General features: G+C 36.1%; 1 long non-coding RNA gene across 1 annotated transcript in view; it reads left to right on the forward strand.

Moving 5' to 3' along the window:
* LOC110015753 overlaps positions 1–17671 on the forward strand; it is a 29541-nt gene extending 11870 nt beyond the window's left edge. Inside the window, exons 3-4 of the long non-coding RNA XR_002290996.1 lie at positions 17035–17108; positions 17613–17671. This is a non-coding gene — a long non-coding RNA (uncharacterized LOC110015753). The remainder of the gene's footprint in view (positions 1–17034; positions 17109–17612) is intronic.
* The last annotated feature ends 1100 nt before the right edge of the window (positions 17672–18771 follow it).

The raw sequence follows: 18771 nt of genomic DNA on the forward strand, positions 1-18771 counted from the left end.
TGATTATCATGGGATGAGAATTGCTCTTTCCAGATCAAGATTTTTTTAGCTTTGGTGCTTTTTAGCAGAGCAATTTAAACTTCTTGTGCATTTTTTTTGAGAACTTATCACTTGCTTTAATTTGTGTTTTTGTGCCACCACAATCAGATTCTTTTTGTTGTCTGACCAGGTGGTGTGTGACAAACATGGATTCATCCTTCCTAAAATGAGTTAAATAAGACACTTGTATCTTGCATTACAGATGGGTTTTTTCTGCTTTTCTAAATATTTCTGTTTTTAATAAAAAAAAAGTGTTTTGCAGGCTAAAATGACTCAAGTTTTTAGATTCGAGTGAATGATTTGTTTAGTTCTATTGCTTTTTACTAATTTTTAATGTTAATAAGACACATCTACTGTTTGGATATCATCAGCCTACAACTAAACATAGGAATCACCTATTTACGTAAGAGGACAGCCATTAAAACTATAAAAATCCCACAATGTGTTGCTGTTCTCAACCAGCACAAAAAAACATTTTTATTATCATCATTAAGCTGACAAAACACTTTCAAATTAAAACCCCAGTAAGGAGTGCTGATAGTAAAAATTCACATCATGAAAATTATTTGACAATTTTACCACATTCAGAGATTTTTTTTCTATATGTGCTGCATTTATTTTACATTTGACATGTTCATTTAACATTTAAATGTACAATTTTTTCAAATTTTTAGATTTGTGAGTGACATCAAAAAGTACAGACCCGAAAGTAACAGAAAATGCTCTCATTTATGATAAGTACTGACAAAATGTGACATAAATGGAGCATATATAGAAAGAAATATCTAAATGTGGTAAAATTGTCACATCATTTTCATGAAGGGAATTTTTAAATTCAGCACCCCTGCAGAGTCAAGGAATAAAAACACTGAACTCTGCAAAAAATCTTTTGTTGCAGATTTTCATTCTACCTTTTACATTCAACACAACACCGAGAAGGCTTCCTCTCACCTGACAACATTACCCAATTCAGACCCTTTCTTTCCAAAGCCAGTGCAGAGGCTCGGATCATGCTTCATTACATGCAGGATCGACTATTGTAGAGTTCTATTCTCTGCTTTTTCAAAGCAGTCAGTAAAAAAACTCAAACTTTTCCAAAATGCAGCTTTAAACCAAGAGTTTTGAAATGTCTGCGCTGGCTGCCTGTCAGCTTCAGATTCTCAAAGGTTTTGGGCCTTCTTATTTATCAGATTTCCATTTTTTTCAGATTTTCATTCTTTTTCTAAATTGACTTATAAACATGCAGTTATGGATGTTTTGTCATTTGTATCTTCTGAATTTGATTTTAATCTTGTGAGTTTTAGTCTTTCCCAGATAATTTTATAAGTGTGTATATATAAGCTGTAGTTTGAATGTATTTTTTATGTTATTTTTTAAAAAGTATTTGCTTCTTTCATTTATTTTTTAATTCGGTTTTGGTAAAATTTTGTGATTTCTTTAATTTTTTTAATTTTTACATTTCCAGTCTCCTAAAAACAAACAATAACTATTTTACCAAAATCTTAGTTCACAGGACATTGTCTTAACACATGACATTTACATGATAAACTATGAATATGAATGAAAACTGCTTCAAAGTAGAAAAAATATTCTTTGTTTGAACAGTCACCAGCTGCTCTGTACAAACTCATAAAATGAAGCTTGGTCTGTTTTTGTGCCTTCTGGGGGACTTTCTGGTGAGACATTTCTTCCTGAATGAGACCCAGAGGCATATAGAGGACAAGCTGCAAAGATTGGATGTCACGGCTGCAGTTTTGATTTTTTGATTTGAAACGGTTTATTTCAAGCAATTAAGTACAAATAATACACAACAGCAATATAATCATCAGTTATACATTCATACAGTAACTAATCAAACTTAGGATAATTATACATATTAATAAATATTGCTTGAAAGGGAGTGGAAGGAAGCGAACTTATATAATCCCAACCCGTTATACTGTAACCATTTTATTATATGATTTATCAATATCCGGTTCCCAGTTTTTATCAGACAGAATTAAAAATCATAAGATATCGATAAAGCACATGACAAAGATGAATTACTTAAGTATTACGTCAAAAATAACTATTTTAGAAATCAACATGGCAAATGCAGATCAGTCATCTGAAATATATGCAGATTATGTTACTTATAAAAGCCATTCATATGAATAAAACATAATACTATATCAGTAAAGTAGACACAACACTGTTTCAGGAATTTTCATAGCAAAATTTCATCAAGTATCAAAAGTTAAAAACGTGCAAAATTATGCTACATTAGGAAAGATTTTTGAATCAATTTATCAATTTTTGGAGAAAGTGAAGTAATATCATTAAAAGTAAATCAATTTAACAATTTTCAATAAGTGATTAATCATTTGATTTACTTTTTTAAATATTTTTTTTGTATTTTTATTATTATTTTTTTATAAAAGTTTCTCAGTTACTCAGTTTCTCATTAGGATAAATCTGCAGAGTTTAGAAAAATCTTTGCCTAAGCTGCTTCGACAATTTCAGACCCAGCTAATAAAGACAAAAATGATTGGACTGGTAAACACAAGCTTTTTTGCATAGAACACAGAGTTAAAAAAAACAGAAAACCACTACCCTCAAGTCGGAGTTTGTGATGTCACAGTTTCCAAAATGAGCGCACAAACATGCAATGATCGTTGAATTCATACAGTATGAGTAATAGGAAAACAGGCTTCACTTGTATTGGAGATCTTCAGTTAAACTACAATCATCATAAAATTAAACTCATTGTATGAGCCCAATAAAAGGAAAGTAAACAGTGGAGACTCAGCAGGGAAGCTGAAGGTATGAGAGTGTGCATAATGCAGATGGTGGCTTACATTCATGCCAGTAAGCAGAAAATGTTTGGACAATTACCAATTGTGTGCTACAGCGCTGCATTTTTCTTTAACTTGTCCTGTCAAAGGTAAAATATTATCATGGACATAGTTTAATCTGAAAAGCGTGAGGCAGGCTCTTTAAGGTCTCAATCTGAACAAGATGACAGCAAATGCCTTAAAGACAATCAAATCATGTTTTGATGATTGCAACAAATTTTGATAGAATTAAAAAAAAAGACATGACTTGTTCTTTATTTATTTTTTCTCTCAGATGAAAGTAGATGTCCTCTTTGATCATTCGCCACACCCTTTTGGACAAATGAAAATCAAGATAGCCAGCAAACTATATAAAGAACGACATAAAAATCTCAAACATTGCCTTGCCACTTGTATAAAATATCTGCGCAACAGAGAGAGAGGGAAAAGAAAGAACTTGTTCAAAACAGGCAAGAAACTATTGCTAGATGGTAAAACATATGAAAGGAGGGCAGAACCAAGACAATCAAGCAGAGCACAGATGCAGTCCTCTCCTCTGCAGAAATCAGCCATTGATCTGGCAAATGATTAGCTACTAAGCAGACAGAGAAGGCATATAAGAAGACATCTACTCATTCAACTCATGTCCTAACACAGCTTCTCCATCAGTTACTTATTATCTCCAACAGGTTGGAGACCACCGTATCTCAGCTTGTAATTTACTGGGTTTCATTGAACATTCAGCAAACTGGAGGCTTACATTTTTATGCTGACAAAATACAGCGTGCAAGCAAAATAGACAATGAGGGTGCTTGTTTTTTTCTGTTTAGCAGGAGCTTATATTGCATGCTACTCCCATCTACTATTGACTTTACTGTTACTGCATTGGATTTTGCTAATTGCTCTTTTAAAAGACATTTGTAGTAGTTCAGTGTCTTATTCTGGCAGAAGTTCTGGGTGAGTGCACCAGCTACAAAGTTCTGTCCATTTTTATGTGACACGCAGTATTAATAAGTCTATAAATCTGATATAAAAAGAGTTCCTGTCAGAATTAAATGATGTCAAAGGCATGTGAAATTGATTGAATGTAGAGGCTTGACCATTTTATCATGTCGTTTTGCAGGCAAATACCCAGACAAGCACATACATAAACTTGCATAAACTTTAAACATGAGTCCGGTTGAGATACTGTTCTGCCCTTGAAAGCGGAAAGAATATATATAATGAAAATAAATAATTCAGCAATCTGCCAGGTAGTAACAACCCTGGGTCATCGTTGTCCTTCAGTCCTTGCACTCTCCAGGTGTCTGGTGGAAGGCAGAGTGACAAGTGATGACCCTGCTCTCCTGGTCGACGAGGGATCTTTCAGTTGTTCTGACAAACTTGATGAATATCCTGTGCTGTGAGGAGTGAAACATATTCCCCTCAGACTGCAGTCAAACTGTCAGATTTACATCTCTAAAAAATTACTTCTGCGAAAACCACTAGAATCTTAGCAGTCAAGTTTGCAGGGGATTACTTTGCCTCAATTGCTGGATAATAACTACGAGAAGTGATAACTCTTGTAAGTACTTGTGCTGTCAAATCAATTTAGGCCTTTTCTTTGATGTTTGCTTATTTGAATAGGGCTGTTGAGCCTCTCTCTTAGTTAACAGGATGCCAGTTTGCCATCACAATGGCAGCCACCCTTACGGTGATGTCCAAGCACCCTCTCACCAAGGGTCCCTAAATGTCTAAGGTCCAAGCAGCCTCCGTACAAGGGTCCTACATGTCTGAGGTGGAATTAAAAACCGAGAGGGCAAGTGCCCAAATCCATGCAGCAACCATGGGATGTGGGGTCCACTGCCGAGTATCTCACCCCTGAGGTGCATTGCAGGCTGACCCCCCCTCGCCAATAAGTGGTCGTATGAGGAAGGAGGGTTGGTCGGGGACAGCTGATAGACTGACCTTCGATTAGTGAAACAACCACCAGCATTGGGCCCAAGTCTCATATTGACAAACTTTTTATTGTAACCTCTGAATACCTTTCCCTAAGTCTTAAATAGCTTTACACCTACCGGTAACTTGATTAAAAGCATTACGATATAAGACTTTTCCATGTGCAACAAATGCATTTATGAACAAAATGTTAAAAATAAACAATTGTTGGTTTGGGATTTGATAAAGTTTTAGTTCATCTTTAAGTTTTAAGTTCTCCTCACAACCAAAGATTCACATATGATAGTATTATTCAATGGAATTGCAGTGATGATGAAACCCTAAAGTTACCAAAAAGACATTAATTCCTTTTCTAAACCCACTGTATACCTTTTGGGGTCACGGCGTTGCCAGAGCCAGTGCCGGCTTCCTCCCACCGTCCAAAAACATGCTTCATTAATTGGTTACACTAAATTGTACATAGGGGTTAATGTGAGTGTGAATGGGTGAGTGATTTGTAGCCCTGCGACAGACTGGTGACCTTTCCAGGGTGCCTTTGTCTGGTGCCTTTGCCCCCAAGTGACCGGGAAAGGCTTCAGCAGCCCCGTGACCCCTAAAGATGAATAAACATGTCATAATGAGGAAAAGACATTTAGAGGGCTATTGGAACATCTTAGTCCACTACCATACTTAAGTTAGGGTTCAGCTGATCTGTGCAGACTGAATGTTACTGAACAAGACCAGTAAGAGAAGCTGGGTGGTGAGACATTCACTGCCAGAGTTTTATTGGTTCATGAGGTTTATGCTGTCAATGTTAAGCCAAAAGAAAACCCCCAACCCACCAAGTAATTTTCAAAGAAAGTCACGGGGGACAAAATCTATCGTTCTCCGTAGGTGCACAATTTTTCTGAAGCATATCCAATGAAGTTTCTCTTTGAGTTAATCAGATCTATCTTTATAGTTTGCAAAATTCTGCCTTTTTAATCTCTTTGTGTTACTCTCTCTGCACCCCAGCTCATTAAGACAGGCGGTCTGTTTGAAACACAAAGGGAAATTTTATGCTAAGAACTTGGGGAGATATCAGCTCGATTTTGGAATTAAATTCACTACAACCCAATATTGCCCTTCAAAGAAACAACAGCGTCGTCTGAATTCAGTCCCTTATCTTTTTTCCAGTGAGAGAATCATGAAGAGATATCTTAAAAAGAGTGTATTAGGCTTTCTTACTGAAGGCTGAGGTTTTGGCAATCAATAATATATATATATATATATATATATATATATATATATATATATATATATATATATATATATATATATATGTGTTTTTACAGGTAGATCTTTAAGACGTTGTCGTCTTAAGAGTAGGTCACATGCCAAAAAAGTGTGGAATATTATAGAAGGGTAGCAGCTCTTCCTGAAATGCTGAACTGTTCATTCAGTCTCTGTGAAGACCCCAGCCCTCTAATGAAGAAATCTCATTTTGGCTGCCAGCATTCATGATCTTAATAGTTCACAACCCACAACTCATGGCCACGAGTGGATGCTGGAACATCCACTTATCTGTAAAATGAGCAAAACTAATCAGGAAAGGTATCAAAAGCTAAAACATGAAAACAAATTTTGATGTTTTTGAAATCATCTGCTTTTTTGAATTTTTTTTTTTTAAATGGTATCCTCTTGTGCTTTTTCTCACTTGCAACACTAAATAATGAAACTATGTATCGAAGTAAAGCCCTCCACTTTAAATGAGAATAAGTGTTCTGGTAGATTGCCTGTATCAAGTGAATAAATTATTAATAAAAGCAAAAACTTTATAATGATTATCCAATTTTGTTAAAACAACCTTATCAAAAAAGGCATCCCATTTCTTCACTCTTGGTTGGTGACAAGCCAATATAATTGAAAGAAGATTAATGAGGAACACCCCCGAGGCAGGGCCTAAGTGATGGATATTTGATACCTTTAACTGGAGGCTTGTACTTGACATACTGTATTTAAATGTTAGTGACATCAATTGTTTCATTCAGGATTTAAAAACATTATGTTTTAGGTCTAGATTTAATCACCAGCAATTTACTTGCATCCATTTTTTTTCCCAAAGACATTACTATGTGCAGTGACAATATGATGGGTAATTACACCAAAGCAAACAAGACAAGACTGTGGGTTTTTCTTTAATGAGTTTCTCCACTGCTTATGATAAGGCCATTGTCAATGGTAATGAAATCACATCCACTGACAAGTACATGTACACAATCACACCTATATGTGCACAGGGGGATTTAATCTATAGGCTTTAATTAAGGTCTAAGGCTAAGCAGCTTTGCATGTTTCTAATTATTAGAGTAATGTGTGGCTCTCCCAGTTTTTACCTTAGAACCTGCAGTGTGATAACCAGTATGGGCTTTGAGATAAGTCCATGTCACTGGTCCGCTAAGAAATTATTAAAAGTACAAAAGCATGTCAGATAAAAAGTAGGAAGAGAGGAAACATTGCAAAGAAAATAAGGAAAAAGAAGAAAAACACATTAAAGCGGTGGACAATTGAAGCTCCTTTCAACGATCAGTAACATTTAAAGATCCTAGGAAAAGGGAAAAGTGGCCTATGTGTTTTCTGTTTGGTCTGACTGCCAGCTTTTCTTTTAAAAAGCTTTTATTCGATAATGGAAAAAAGCTACAAGAAAAAAAAAAACAGTTTAGTATGTCTTAATGAAGCCCAAGTCAAAAACTGTAAAGTCTAATACAAAAAATTATCCAACCCAAAGTTAAAGCCCAAGCCATCATTTGCACACACTGCGTTGACCTTGATTTCTGTTCACAACTGTTGCTAAATAACATTAGGACTCAAGAAAAGTGAAATCATATACCGTTTTCAGCATTCCCATGCATACTGAATGGTGTTTTGATGGGAACAGCAAGTGCTAATAGAAACTGCAACAGGAAGATTTTTCTACACCTCAAAGATAAAATCAATTGTACTTGCTCAAAGAACACTTTGTTTGGACATTTTACAGTTTGTGTTGGCCAGCATTTTTTAATGAAGAAGAACATTTTTAAATGTTAAAATATATCCAATAAAGCCCAATAAAGGCCATAAAATAGTTGAAATGTATGTAAAAAGCAAGACAAAACAACACATTCAGTGGAACATATTATGCATTAACACATTATGGGAAGGATTTAACACATGAATTCCAAGGTAAAGTTGAATGCACAAATGTGAGGGGGAGTTGGGCAAGTATTAAAGGGGTTTGATAAATTAAAACATATTATCTGCTATTAATTACCTGGATCGGGTGGGCTTAGCCAATGAGGAGCTTCAATGGCTGGATGGTTGGAAAACATGTAGGACTTGGGCACCCCTGCTATAGACAAATAAAGTCAGTCCAGGACAAAGCATTGGTCCAGGTGGAGGACGGCGTCGAGGAGGCCCAGCAAAACCCTCTAGAATGTAGAGAGATAAATATCTATGAATTTAAAAGCAAAATTATGATTGTGATTAGCCGAGAAGAAAAGGTGAGGAATTTAGATATTGTTTTGAATGGAAGTTTAACTGATGAGTGATGTAAGAACCCAGTGTACCCAGAAGTGAGGGAGATATCCCTTATAGAAATTGGGCCAAAGCTTCACTTCATTTAAGTTTCAGTAAAAAAATAAAAATAAAATCAAAATATTGTGCTGGTTGTGAGTTTTATCATTAATGTCCTTTATGTATACAATATAAAAGGAGACCACCTTTATTTGTCTGAATGTCATTCATACCCCAATGATGATTAATGCATTTTAAAACAATACATTTGGAGTTATCAATAGACTAGATGGACGTTTGGACATCATAGTGGAGCAAGCTTTGGGTTACTGTGGCAACATATCCCTCAAGTGTGACATCATCTTAGAAAAACACGGGCTAAAGGCCCATGGGGGACTGTTTCAAAAATTGAAAGACTTTGAAGTCTATCAAAGACTCCTTCAAGCTGAAAAATTAGACTCCAGGGGAACCCTTCATGTTAAAAACTGATGCCGAGGGCTGCTAACTAAGCATCACTGTATGCAACTAGTCAGAATGGATTGTCAAAAACTTTAATAAACAGGAAGCCTCCAGCAATATCTGTCGCATGCTGAATTTGGCATAGCAGGAAATAAACAAAGGAGGAGTTGAAGAGTTGACACCCAGGAAAACGAGCAAACTAGTGGAAGAAGGGTTGATGATTTTGAATAAAATGCTATTTGAATAAATGTACACATTTTCTACTGTATAACTTTAACCCAACAAGTTATATTTGAAAAAAAATCCTATACAAAAAAACATACTTTAAAAAAAAAAGTTTTTTGTAGGAAAATACTGAACACAGCTCCACTCAATTCTCCTTTAAAGTAAAGCAACTCAATTGAAAGCTTGAAATACAAACAGATAAGTAAGAAGGGGGATGTTGAACCGATGTTAAATTTTACATAAGAGGTCAATCACTGAGGCTCAAAAGGCATCCGCACTAAATTCTCACACAAACAGACCTCATTAAGATTTAACATCCCGTTTGCCTGTCAGCAGTTCTGTTCTTTATGACTCCATTATTCATAAAACAAGAGATTTAAAATACACTTGCTGTGGTTTGTGGTTCTTTTATTTTAAATAAGGATGCAATTCTATATAAAAGATGTTTTAAATATTTATATATTGTATGACATGATGTAAATAAATGTGTGGAAAAGAACAGTGATGATGCCTTAAGGAAAGGACGAGTAATCAAAATCTATGGAATGTAGATTTTCTTTAAGCTAATTGGAAATGACACTTAGAGCTTCATAGAGTTTAGGTGGAGAATAATTTTCATTTCTAGTTATAACATGTATTGTTAACATTTAAAAACATATAGGGCCACAGATTAAAAAATGTAGTATAATGTATCTCTGGCCAATAAACAGTTGGTAGCAGAAGAGGGATTTAATCAGCGACTTCATTTGCATTGACACAAAAATTACTATACTGTTTAACTTGGGTTTAGTAATTTTCAGAAAAGCGTGCTTATATATGCAGCAGCAGTAATAATAAATGTAAGGGTTTCAAGCTACATTTTTAATAAAACACATTCAGCAGCTTCTAATGTCATGACTAACCCTTTAATTTTAACGCCTGTCATTTCTCACGAGGAAATGACAGCCAGCTCTTATGCCTTGTTTTTTTCTGTGTTTTTTCGTAAAATGTTAAACAAGTGCAGAGTGGAGAAACAAATTATGCTCATTCTTTCTTTGATAAAATCTCTCCACTGATGGAAAGACTACGGTAATTAAAATGTAAAAACCACACTGTGCATGTCACTGCACCCCTTTGAAAGCAAGCTGTTGTTATAAAGAAGGTTTTTCAGGCTGGACTTTTTCAAATAAAATGAACACATTTAACATGTCTTAGCTAGAACAATTCCCATCTAGCATAAGTTAATCAAAAAAAGTATTGAACTTAAATATGTATTTTTAACTGTTCAATCTTATTTTGAAATATTGTGATGCATATAAATGTAGTCCTTGTAACTGAAATTAAGAATCCTGAATCCTTAAGTTCCTAAAATTGAGTTTTAAGTCTAATTAGGCCCTTGTGGCTAATTAGATAGACTAACTTTGAAACTAGAAATGTGAACAGATTGTAATGCAGTGCTCTGTGATTGCAAAAAACAAAAATGAAAGTTTATGTAGGTTTTTTTAAGCGGTAGAAAGCAGCAAAAAGATAAAAGGAGATTAATAATCAACCTGAAGAACAATTCAAACATCTGTTGTGAGTTATATATTTTTTTATACTTCTGATAATGCACTGTCTTGGACATATCACAAGGGATTTTGTGTCTTTCAATTTATGACTTGATTGGAAGTGATCAATTATTGGCGCACTGCTTCTCCCTCCAAATCTACAGCACCTCAGAGGTTTTAATCTGCAACCTTTGTCCTGATGGCTTTTTTTTGTGTGTCCTTACATGTTCCAAGCTATCAGCTCAGCAGAGGAACTTTCCTACAATGGCCCTTTCTCTATCTCAGTGTAAACCCTTTGCACACCACCTGTCTCCAACAGTACCCCACCATCTCTGCATTTTTCTCCCTTCTTTTCACTGATATGATGGACTATTATAAACAGACTGGATGAAAAACTGGATGTGGCAGGGATCAGCCTTCTCCAGGTCAGCTCAGGTCTTTTGAGAGAAAGATCTTACCTTGTCCATGTGCTCTGCTGCCACAATCATACTATTTTCCTGGCACACTGTTCCTCATCTCCAGCCTTTACTTCTTTTGCACCAGTTCAAGTGTTTCTTTGCCCTTTGCAGTCATTTGTTGGAAGGCTCTCTATGTGTGGCTGGCAGCCAGGCAACCAACAGTTTCTGCGAATGCCGCTCTGATTCTGCTTGGTGTCCACTGCTTCATTGACTTTCCATTTTCCACCAGTCTTAACCTTGATGTCAACTAGAGATAGTCTCAAGTTTTTAGATTCCTTGTACTGAAACACTTCCTTGCCATAGAGGGGAGTGCTACTCAGATGTCGGGTCATCAAAAATATTTGCTCACTCTCTTTTAAAAAATTTCTATAGCGACTTGAAATTCATAAAGCAGCAATAGCCACATATGCTAGAGAGGAAGTGCTCCAAAGGATTTAGTTTGAACAAACAAAGAATGTCTTAAATTCTCACCTTTATCTAGTTTAGACAACTCAGTTCATTCCAGTGTTAAAGCACTCTAAGTGCCTATGAAGATAATGAAGGTATCAAACAAAAGCAAAACTCAAAGGTTTAGTTTTCGATTGCTGTCCTGCAAAAGACTCATATTTGTTAACTGCTGTGCCAAGTAAGTTTGAAATAAAAAAAACTTTTAAGCCTGTTGACATTCTTTTTGTAACTCTTCAACCATTTACGCAATTCTGAAGCAGAGTAAAGCATATTTTCGCCGATATGCTTTATTTTTGTGAAGTGTTTGTGCAATCAACGTAAATTGATTCTAACGTGGAGAAAAGTGGCTTTGCCAACATCAGACTCCATTGGAATTACATTATTACCTAACCTGTCTGAAGTAAAGTAGTTCAAATAATGTGTGTTGCTTTTCTATCACAGTTCCTGTCACAGTGTTAAAAGGTTAATTCTATTCAATTCAAATTTATTTATATTGCCCAATATTACAACATTGTTGTCTCAATGGGATTCATACTGGTACTTGTATAAGAACATGAAATTAGTCATAAAATACAATAGGTATGGATAAACTAAAATAAACAGATTATGCTAAACTGGGCATCCCTGCCCTCAGACCTTCCTTCTCAGTAAGGAAAAATGCCTAAAAAAATGGATTCAGGTAAAAAAAAAGAAGAAACCTATGGGATGTCCACACAAAGGAGGGACCTTTTTCCTAGGACGGACTGGTGATGTACCAGAACGAATAGAGATTAATTACTGTATCTAACGCTACAACTACACTTTTGAATGGTGTAGCAGATGGGCTTCATCTAGATGGAACTAGGGGATAGCTGGGGGAAGGCTCGACTCACGCCCTTCAGCTAAAACAATGAAATTAAACACAAAGAATAATCTGAAATGGCCCACCCATCTATTCAGTGTATCCAGCCTTCACCTTAAGGTAGTCAGGATAAGATACCTACTGACCCTGTACCCTGGACTAAGCAGAGATACAAGATTAAAGGATGGATCGTGTAAGTCAGGTGCACATTTGTGGTTGTTGTTTAAATATACAGTTCTTACTAAAATGTACCAAAGGACACATGCTAAATGTTTAAACCCCAGTAGTTGAGGTCCCACTGTCATTGAAAATAAAAATCACACCAGACAGCTTCCAAATCAAAGGTGCTTCTGATGAAAGACTCTGAGATTGGAGGGAGACCAAAAAAGGACAAAAAAATCAATACAAGTAATAAAAGTTTCCTGACCGAATAGACTTCCTAATTTGATCATAAAAATACATACTCGCTGGTCAGTGACCTTGCAATCTTCGTCTCTTCACAGCTGAGACATGAAAAGGTTAAAGTGTATGAAACCTGAAGTCATTTATGATACATATTTGTTCATTTAGACTTTTTTCTTTCTTCCAGAAAATCAAATCGACGAGAAACAGAGAGTCAATTTAAAAAAATAAATTTTTGTTCAAGATATTTCATATGTCCAAAAAATGTTTTGGCTTGTCTTGTCCAGTTCTGAACATGTTATTGTTGATTTTAAACATGTCTAAAGCATGCTCACGGCTGTCTAAGTATGGATACAAGAAAAGTTTTGGATAGATGGAGCCTCTTTTTAAGAACACTTTTTGTGCATCATACACCAGTCTGACTTTCCACATTCGCTCTAATGCTTGTTTGCACGTGCTATCAAATCCTTTCTATACTCCTTCCTTCTTTTCCTGCTCTCTGGGTTTCCATTTTGCCCTCTTTGTCTTGTTTAAGCAGAATCTATGGCTTAAATATCCCTATTCTGCAAGCTATTTAGTAGTACTACTTGTGTTTAATATATCCTAGCCTGCACTAGAAACATACCCTTCATTTTTCATAACGCTCTCCATCCTTTGTCACTTGCTGGAGGCTAAAAGGTTTGTCATATTTGAAGTGCTGCAGCTGACTCAGAAGTTCTGCAAGAGCATTTCTAATAATAGATTGGGAACTGTTTTGTGTACAGCTGCAGGAGGAGATGTGGGAAAATCTTTCATTGGAGTACACTAAGCCAGGGCCACACAACTGTTGCTAATCAATAGTCATTGCTGTCTTTGTCCACAAAGGTGTGCTGAAGCCCAAGAACTTGAGAAAGATAACAGAAACCACCAAAAAAGCAGCTTCTTGTTTGGGTAAACCAAAAGCTTTTGAGAATACAAGGAACATATAAAAACATTTATTTTCTGGACTTGTTTGTTGCTTCAAAGTCACTCGAATCCTGGATTTTAATACAATTTGTATACTCGGCAAATCCCTGTTGGCGAAAAAAAGGTGAGGAATAAGCTAATAGTGGTGTAAAAACAAAGTTCATGGTAATCTGTCATTTATTTTTTTATTTTTACATTGAGTGATGTTGATAGTCTCTCGGATCTTTCACTCAAATCTGTCAACTTGTATCTAATGTTTTATATATTCTTTCAATTTACAGTTATTCATTTAGCAAAGATCCGATTAGGGTGAATTTAAGGATCTTTTCTTTTGCTTTCTGTTTTTAAAATCTTTTTAGACACCCAGGTCTTTTAAAACAATAACCCTCCACTAATAAAAAAAAAAACATATAACCAGGAAGGGGCCACTCATGCTATCACCCAGGATACCTTCCTCCCAGGACCACCAGGCGATGGGGACTGTGGTCAGTCAGACTTGACAGGTCTATTCTGTCAAAAATGTTTGGGACACACAGCAGGCGGTTGACACCTTCAAGCAAGGCTGCAGCTGACAAAACATGTGTAGGTAAAAAGCCTCAATCTCCTATAATTGTCCTATCTTAATAATTCTTTTATCTGGAATTTTGATTATGATTCTAACTGATTCCACGCTCCTCATAATACACCGTCTTTGTCAAAAGTTTAAACTAAATATTAGATGAGAGTATTCTAAATGCCCAAGAGTTTTAGGGTCATTTGTGAGACTAACGATAAATAAATAAATCATGTTCTATCAACAAAATAGTAAAATTAAGAAAATTAAGCTTCATTTTAGAAGAAAAAACGAGTATCAGGCTTGTACTGTTTAACATCAGTAGAGTTTAAAAGCATGAGAATTCTATACAAATATGAATGCTTTTGGACCAAATCCGCTTTCTTAAATGTCTCTGAAAATTATCGTTGCTCAAATTTCTGTCTTTAGATATTAAAGGTCAGTTTGCTTTTTTATTTCCTTACTCTCAAACACGACTGACTTATTTTTCCCTAAGTGCTTCTTTACTTTATGTTTATTTTACGTTTAAGGCCCGTACACACCGGGACGAATATTCGCCAGGCGTTATTCGCCAGCGTTTTTCGCCACGTTTTTTGTGTTCACACCCAGGCGATTTTCGCTGACGATGAGTGGAGTGAACATGCAATTTCATTCCCTGACATTAGATGGCGCTTAATGTAAAACAGAAATACTCCTGTACACAAGGTGGCGCTGCGCAACTTTATGCTTCTTAAAGTCACTTTTCACTCAGAAGAAGAGAGCAAGTATTTACGCGCTTGTCAGAATCAAACAAAGAAAACATGAATATTTCAAGCACCAGTAGCTCCAACTGGTGCTTGGTTCGGGGATGTTTTAGAATGTCCGTCATTATTGCTTCGCGGCTGTGTAGACGCTACTTGGCGTCTATCTTCTTCGCTGGTATGTGTGCTCAGCAAGGCAGTTTTGTGTTTGAGCGCCCCCAAGTTGTGTTTTACTGTAACTTCAGAAGCTCCAGACACGTGAGCAAAAGCGCCATTCTCATTGGTCGAGTAGATTTCGACGCGACGCGTCGAAAAAAAAAAACGAACCCGAGGCGTTTTTTTTTTTTGACGCTTTAACGCGTGGCGTTTTTTCGCGTCGGTGTGCACACTCTCATTGGGGCCCTTTGTTTAGTCACGAGGCGTTAAACGTCGGCGAAAATCGCCGGCGAAATTCGTCCCGGTGTGAACAGGCCTTAAAAGTAAAAAGCTCATATTTTAAAGTGGCGTTTTGTGACCTACCAACATAACATAAGACAAAAAAATTAATGTACAACACACCAAACTTTTTTGCTGGTCCTAAAATACTTACTTTTTCTTATACAGGTGTCTGACCCTTCATTAAGATATTTTATCATCAAATGAAGAAACATCAAATGCTTCTTTTTAACCATTTAGCATCAGTCTCACGTCTACGGAATGCCTTCTTTGAAGTTTTGGCTCTAATACCACACATCATTAATTCCTTCATCCCTGCTTGAACTGCAGATGTTAAGGAGGCTGGTGTGTGGACCACATTACTTCCAGGGAAGGTGAATACATTTGAGAAAATAAGTTCTAAAAAATGTCATTTACCTTGGGCCAATCAACACGATCATCATTTCCTTAAGTGAGACATGATTATTTCACATAGAAACTTGCAATCTAACAGAACACAAAAAAGATTGTTTTAAATGTAAATGAGCCCCAACGTGAGCTGGAAATATGGTAGGAAGCCTTTTTGGTCATAAGTGGAAAGGAACTGGTGTGTAAGATAAGCTAAAAGGGGAAAAGTGAACTCAGTGTAATTGCAGATGTCAATTGCCAGCAATTGTCCAGTGCATGCAATGAACAGCTGTCTTGGTGGAAATGTCCTTTTTGAATTAGTCCAGTAATGGCAAGGTCCCAGCCACGTCATGACCAGATAAGACAGAAATTCAAATGTGTGTCCTATTTACCCCACCCAAGTAGTTTAAGTTCTTACATGCTTCTTTCAGCAAGAACTTGAACCTGGTATTTCCGACTTGTGTCTTTTGTTCTTTTTTGCTTTTTTTTGTGTGTGTGCAAAAAGTGATTTTACTCTTGAATAAATAACAGATGTAGGAAATCACTTTCCTCTCTGAATGTTTCATTTGTCTTTTGGCATCTCCCTTTAGGGGTCATCACAGCGAATCATCCTCCTCCATCTAACCTATTTTTCAGCATCCTCTTTGCTCACACCCGTGTGTCCACCTTAATTACAAAATTTACTGAACAATCAACAACACAATGATGTCGGTTATGTCTCTAAATTGTCCAAGAAAAAGTCTTTTTTACATAAAGTCTTTTTTACATAGAAAGTACTGTATTTTTTAAAAGTAATATTGTACTGCTAAAGGAGACACTATGAACCAGTGCAAGATTGTACATCTATAACACACTGTGTGGAATAGAACTTTTAAGAAAAAGAAAGAAGACAACCACAAGTACAGTTTTTATTGAGAGTAGAGTGTAAGACGTAAATGTAAAGTAACTACAGAAATAACTTAAGTGACAAACAGAAATGTAAAAAAAAAGAAAACACTGTAGCAATGACACAACATCAACTGAGTAAGTGAGTGTGTGTGTGTGTGGGTGTGTGTTTGGGTGTGTGTGTGTGTTTGTGTGTGTCTGTATAAACTAAGCCTGTTCAATCTTGACTAAATTTGATTAATGCTGAACTGGATTTTTTGCAGTCAATTATCACAAGTTGAATTACATGTATACATCAATTTGCACACATACGACCATTAAGCCAATGATGATAATATACAAATCGTTCATTTTTTGTTACATAAATGCATAACCTATGTGAGAATTCACACATCTTCTATGCTTACTCTTTCTTTTCTTCCTGTTCTCAGCAGGTTGTCAAACCATGATGGGGAACCCACTGACAGCCATTTAAAATCACCAATTAACCCAATATTGGACAAAGGTAGGAGCAACTCCATTACTGTGCTGAGAAAAGATAAAAACCCAAATTATACAAAACCTTTTCTGTGTGTTTGACTCATAATACTGTGCAATCTTATACTGAAATCAAAAAGAAAAAAAGAGACTTTGTTCTACTTCAAACTATCAATTTATTTGAATGAACCCAGAAGAACTGTTGAGTAAGTGTTTAATCAGAACGAGAGAATAAAATTTCCCTTTTTATTCAAACAAAAAATATATACATAACAATGTGCACACTTTAAAAAAATGATATGGGGTTGTCTTAAATGTTTAAAAAACTAACAAGAAAACAAAAAAAACTAAAGGATCTTTGACATTTTTATTACTGACAGTCTTTATTGTGCATCCTAAACTGTGGAACATTTGTATGTTGTTGGGTTATTTAATGATAGGTAGGACACATGTTAACCATAGTTTTTGTTCAAATATGGGATGTTTAGAATATCTAATGATCTAAGATATTCTTCCCGATATTTTTGTACAGGAGCGTCCACAGCAGGAATGTTCAGGTAACTTGATCCAATTATGGGATGTCTGTCTCTGATACATCTTCTTTGCCTATCAGCTACTCCTTTAAGGTGTCGCCACAGTGTGTCATTCGCTTCCATTTAATCCTGTTCTCAATATTTTTCTTGCTCAGTCTAACCTCTCTGATGTACTCCTTCATAGAGGAGGAAAATGGTAGTCTGGTAAAAATTGTATTTCTGAGTAGTTTTTTTTTTTCACCTTGTAACTTTTACTATAATATAAAAAGCAGTACTCTTACTCAGTTACATTTGGATATCACTGTTTAGTTTCAAAATTTCTATCATGTATTGCAGGGACGCACAACGGTATCAGCATTGACAGATTTCTGTATTAAAAGGTTAACATTTGCATGGGACGGTATAAATTAGTTCAGCTTTTAACACGATCAAACCCAGCTGTTCACTGGTCCTTTGACAAACTTTAACATTGCTGGGATGTATGGTACACTTCCCTTTAGCTTTGCTGTGTGACTCGTCAGCTTCTCTGTACACCTCACACCCATTCAGCCCTCCTCTCACTCTCTAAGAGTTTGTTGAACAGCCCAGTCAGAAACTTCAATCCCATCTTTCCTGAACACTTCCCTATGTCCACAGCTGTTGTAAAGACCAACTGCTTCTCCACTTTTTAACCTTTCCTTCCTCAGTTCATCCTTATTGAGTTTTGCTTCTTCCTGCTCCACAAAAGCTTCCTTTTCCACTCTATGGTTGAACATTTTCTCGTAGCTTCTTCCTTCTACCACCAAGTCTCCTTCTCAGGTTTCCTCATTCCTGATGACAAACCAGCCTTCCAATCACCGCAATTACTTTAATTATAGCTGTTCAATAATCTGGGAGAACCTCCTGATATCCCAAAGCTGTTTTTAACTCCTCCTCATCTTCCTCACTACGAGAATCTCCCTCACGCCACCATCCTCTGCTATCTGGCTACTCTCTCCCCAGCAACAACTTTTCAATTGCTGATCTCTTTCAAATGAAAACACCTTCACAAAATGTAATCAACCTGTGTCTCTCCCTGGTACAAAGGTGTTTAAAAGTCTAATTTGTTTTTGATCCAGTTGCTATAATAGGGCCTTGTTTCCAGCTGAAATATTTGGTCTTCCAACACCATTCATGTTG

The sequence above is a fragment of the Oryzias latipes genome, chromosome 10, assembly GCF_002234675.1.
Source record: "Oryzias latipes chromosome 10, ASM223467v1".
NCBI lineage: Eukaryota > Metazoa > Chordata > Actinopteri > Beloniformes > Adrianichthyidae > Oryzias > Oryzias latipes.